General features: G+C 48.3%; 2 protein-coding genes across 5 annotated transcripts in view; one reads left to right on the top strand and one right to left on the bottom strand.

Annotated features, from left to right (window-relative positions):
• LOC143031050 (BTB/POZ domain-containing protein 6-B-like) overlaps window positions 1-5,000 on the bottom strand; it is a 554,488-nt gene that overhangs the window by 511,346 nt on the left and 38,142 nt on the right. The window lies entirely within an intron of this gene.
• Window positions 2,022-5,000, top strand: part of LOC143031045 (uncharacterized) — a 22,097-nt gene continuing 19,118 nt past the window's right edge. The window contains exon 1 of one of the 4 annotated variants that reach the window (XM_076194415.1): window positions 2,022-2,140. The gene's annotated coding sequence lies outside the window, so the exon portion shown is untranslated. The remainder of the gene's footprint in view (window positions 2,141-5,000) is intronic. The other 3 variants (XM_076194411.1, XM_076194413.1, XM_076194414.1) reach the window with 3 other exon arrangements.

The following is a 5,000-nucleotide window of genomic DNA, read 5'->3' on the forward strand; positions in this document are numbered from 1 at the left end:
TTGGCCCTTGTTTCTTGAATGACCAACATTTCTTTGGTCTAAAGTTCAAGAGGAACTATTTTTCTTAACCTGCGCAACTGGGTGTGTGGTATTTGACATTGTAGAACTGCAACGTAGTCTACAGTGCGTTCTCATGAAAACAATTAATTGAATCAATGAGCAATAGATAGATAATACGTAAATAAATCAATGATAAATGTATAAATAAGTAATAGATAGACAAATATAAAAGAGAATAACATGAAATGCAATTAGACCAGGATAACCGTGACCCACCGATTACTGTTTGTCAATCCCATGACGTCATCAGACACACCCCAATTGATGATAAGCGTTATCGCTTGGCGACAATGACTGATGAGGAGAATGTGTGGGGGATGGCGGTTGGGGGAGCACTTCAGCACGGAACTGCATGCATCATGACAGACGCCAGGTCAGCTTTGAGGTCAGCCCAGGTCGAGAGCACTGGGGAGGAACGGGTCACCTGTAGGTCACCGTTGCAAGGGTGTGGTCATCGACAGCTGAGAAGGTGTGTGTGTGCCCCTTGTTGGCATCTCCATTATCATCTCACCTCTGTGCGCCGCGCCGGTGGCCTTATCACAAGCGTCTTGCATTGGCTCCATTCCCAAGGTCAAAACAAAAAATTAATCTCAAGTAGTCGCCGTTCCCTCCTGTATGTAGGTTTCCCAGTGAAAATACATGTAACAGCACACACACTCACACGCACTAACACACACACACACACACACACACACACACACACACACACACACACACACACACACACACACACGCACGCACATGCACGCACACACACACACACACACACACACACACACACACACACACACACACACACACACACACACACACACACACACACACACACACACACACACACACACACACACACACACACACACACACACACACACACACACACACACACACACACACACTCAAACGACGTGACACTAGACAAACATGTAAACGAAATAGTTGGAGAAACCTACAATTTGATAATATCAATGAAATTGGCCTTTGACTACGATGGACGAGGATATGGTAAGGAGAATACTAGTTACAATGATAAGACCAAAATCAGAATATGCAGCGTCACTATAGACACCCAGTACATTCAAAATCATAAAGAAACTAGAAAGAATTCAATGAGCACTAATTAACAAAGATGGCACCAACACTTAGCATGTTGACATACGAACAAAGATTGGACAAACTAAACTTACTAACTCTTGAGCAAAGAGGAGAAAGAGGCGATTTGATAACCATCTACATGCAGCATTATGAAAGGGATGGAAATCCTTGATAGGGATGATGATCTACCTAAATGGGACAGAGGAAACACAAGAGGACACGAGAAGAAACATAAGAAGGACAGCTACAGAAGAGATGTGGTGAAAAAGAACAGCTTTCCACACAGAGTACTAGATACATGGAATGAATTGAAAGAGAAAACAGTGAGTGCTAAAACTATACATGATTTTAAGAAAGAGCTGGATGCGGTAAGATACAACTGCGGGTCACTACGAGCATAGCTCTTCTCCCGCAAAATACAACTAGGTAAATACACACACACACACACACACACACACACACACACACACATGCTTGCGTACAAAGTTAGAAGTGCCTCTAATGGAAGGGAGGAGAGGGAGAGAGCGAGGGATAGAGTTATCGCCGCGTTCAGGGCGATGACAAGGACAGCATTGACAGAAAGAATCCCTTGGTATGGGACGAGGGAGCACAGAGAAGGATCAAAGTATTCGGAAGATATAAAGTCGAGCATTGTATGGCACTTGGGTCAGTGTGTTTAGGTACACGCGTGCAAGGGGGGGGGGGCGAGAGGAAGGGCAGCGAAGAGGGGAACAGGAAGAAGAAAAAGGGAGAGGAGGAGGACACACGAACGGCGAAGGGAGGAGGGATGAAGAACGGGGTACAAGATGTCTATAGATTGGCTCGCCTTTTTATCTAGCTGTGCATTATCTTGAGTAACCTTCAGACGATAAGATAACACGTGATTACAGACCTCCCTGTTAGCCGTGGCAGCAGTCAGCCACGACAAGGCCGTGTGAAGAGGCCAGTCTTCTCCTCCAGTTGCCTCCCGCGGCTCGTTTTTCGGGTAAGTGAGAGAGACTTGTTGCAGGAGGGCGAGACACTCACGCGCTTGTGTTCGGGGTCCCCCACCCAAGTGGTAATATCATGTTTTGTCATCGCTCGCAGGCTGTTGTTAACCGGTTGTGCCTGCTGTTGCTTTCTGCCATGGCGACCACTTAACAGAAATACTCGATAAGATCAAACTGAGTGCGAGAGAGACTTGGGAGTTCTAGTGAGTCCGGACCTCAAATCCAGGAATCAGTGCATTAGCGCCAGGAATAAAGCAAACAGAGCATTAAGTTTCATTGCTAGGACGGTTACGAATAGAAGTGCAGAGGTACTTATCAAACTCTAGCGTTAATTAAATCAATCCTTGAGTACGCGGTGCATTATTGGTCTCCGTCTTATAGAATGACATCAATTCACTGGAATCAGTACAGAGGATACTGACCAAATGATACATGGGCTCAGAAATTTACCTTACGAAGAGAGATTTAGGCACCTTAACTTACACCCTCTGGAAAGACGCAGAGTGCGGGGTGATCTGATAGAGGTGCTCAAGTGGATCAAAGGCTTTAACAAGGTCATCATATTAAGGCAGCAAGGAAGGACTCACAGTAATGGATTTGAATTGGACAAATTTAGATTTAAGAAGGAAATAGGCAAGAATTAGTTTACTAATAGGTTGGTCAACGAATGGCATAGACTTAGTAACCATGTAGTGAGCGCTGAAAATATCAGTTGTTTTAAGAAACGTTTTGATAACTTTATGGATGGGGATGAGAGGTGGTAATGGACAAGGAACTACCTAGTGTATGCCTTATGGTCTCTTCCAGTCTCATTCATTCTTATGTTCTTAAGCGTCCTGCAAGGCAGCGAACAATGGTGTGAAGGAGGGTGGGGAGTGTGGCAACCTTTTAGATGTAGGATCAGTTTCTAAGTACAATTTTTTTCCCTCGTGTTTTCTGGGAGTATGTGTGTTGTCGTGTGTGTGTATGTGTCAACTTTGTCTTCCCCCCACCTCCTCCCGTTGTTCAATTACCTTCTCTGGGTTTGTTCACTTATTGCCTCGTTGTAGCAATCCTATTCTTCGAATCTGGTGATAAACCATTTGACCCTTTTCTAGCTTTACTTTTGTTTTATTTTCCTTGTCTTGACCTGTTTCCTCCTGTCCTTATGTCTGCTGCTGCCCATGACTTGCCTCTTCTTCCTTGTGCTATTGTTTTTACTAGTTTCTTTGTTCACCCTTCGTATGGCAGTCCTTGTCGGCCTCAAAGTCCTAACTGAGGCTTTCCCAGAAATGGTCCATGCCCCTCTTCAAGAGTGACTTCGGTACCACTGCCAGTGGCCCACTGGTGCTCGCTTTCGTGGTCTGCATGATTGATTAGTGTCATGTTGAAAACTACAAAGAAGAATGCCCGCAATTTGTATGCTAATCAGTCAGTCAGTCCACAGATGTCTCGAGTTTTACGAAATATGATACTCGCAGCCCTGCAGTGGCCGGCAACGGTCCTCAAATTCGCTCAAATATCTCTGGGAAGAAACTTTTGACTCTTGTTGTAGCGAGAGGAGAGCAGTTGCCGCTTGTCAGTTGTCCATGTGTACAAAAGGGGTAAGGAATACAGTTGAAGGTAATAGAGAAAGACCTTGGGCCCAATCTGGGAACTGAGTGTCAGCCCCTCAGGGCTGCATCTGGTGGATGGGGTGTTGGCGGCTTTTGAAAATTTTAGCTTCGCTGTCCCATCGTGCAGGTCCCCTCCCCTCCCCTCCCCTCCTTCCTCTCCCCTTCTCCTCCTCCTCCCTCTCCCCCTCCCCCTCCTTCCTCTCCCCTCCTCCCCTTCCTTCCTCTCCCCTTTTCCTCCTTCTCTCCCTCCTTCCTCTCCTCTTCTCCTCCTCCCCCTCCTTCCTCTCCCTTCCCCCTTCTTCCTCTCCCCTTCTCCTCCTCCTCCCACTCCTTCCTCTCCCCTCCCCCTCCTTCCGCTCCCCTTCTCCTCCTCCTCCTCCTCCTCCCCGTCCTTCCTCTACTCTTATCCTCCTCTCCCCTCCCATTCCTTCCTCTCCCCTTGTCCTCCTCCTCCCCTCCTTCCTCTCCCTTTTTCCTCCTTCTCCCCCTCCTTTCTCTCCCCTTCTCCTCCTCCTCCCCCTCCTTCCTCTCCCCTCCCTCTCCTTCCTCTCCCCTTCTCCTCCTCCTCCTCCCCCTCCTTCCTCTCCCCTTCTCCTCCTCCTCCCCCTCCTTCCTCTACTCTTCTGCTCTCCCTCCTTCCTCTCCCCTCCCCCTTTTCCTCTCCCCTTGTCCTCCTCCTCCCCCTCCTTCCTCTCCCCTTTTCCTCCTTCTCCCCCTCCTTTCTCTCCCCTTCTCCTCCTCCTCTCCCTCCTTCCTCTCCCGCTCCTTCCTCTCCCCCTCCTTCCTCTCCCCTTCTCCTCCTCCTCTCCCTCCTTCCTCTCCCCTTCTCCTCCTCCCCCTCCTTCCTCTCCCCTTCTCCTCCTCCCCCTCCTTCCTCTCCCCTCCTCCCCCTCCTTCCTCTCCCCTTCTCCTCCTCCTCTCCCTCCTTCCTTTCCTCTTCTCTTCCTCCCCCTCCTTCCTCTCCCTTCCCCCTCCTTCCTCTCCCCTTCTCCTCCTCCTCCTCCCCCTCCTTCCGTGTTAACATGGTCGGTCAAAATGGCAAATGAACTTCAATATCTCTAAGTGTAGCATGTTAAACGTAGGGCTACACAACCCCGAAAATAGATACAGCTTAGATAACACGCTTTTAGAGAAAACTGAGCGCGAGAGAGACTTGGGAGTTCTAGTGAGTCCGGACCTTAAAACCAGGTAACAGTGCATCAGCGCCAGGAATAGAGCTAACAGACCATTAGGTTTCATTGCTACGACGATAACGAATAGA

This window comes from Oratosquilla oratoria, chromosome 12 (assembly GCF_046742065.1).
Source record: "Oratosquilla oratoria isolate Oo_2021 chromosome 12, ASM4674206v1, whole genome shotgun sequence".
Taxonomy (NCBI): domain Eukaryota; kingdom Metazoa; phylum Arthropoda; class Malacostraca; order Stomatopoda; family Squillidae; genus Oratosquilla; species Oratosquilla oratoria.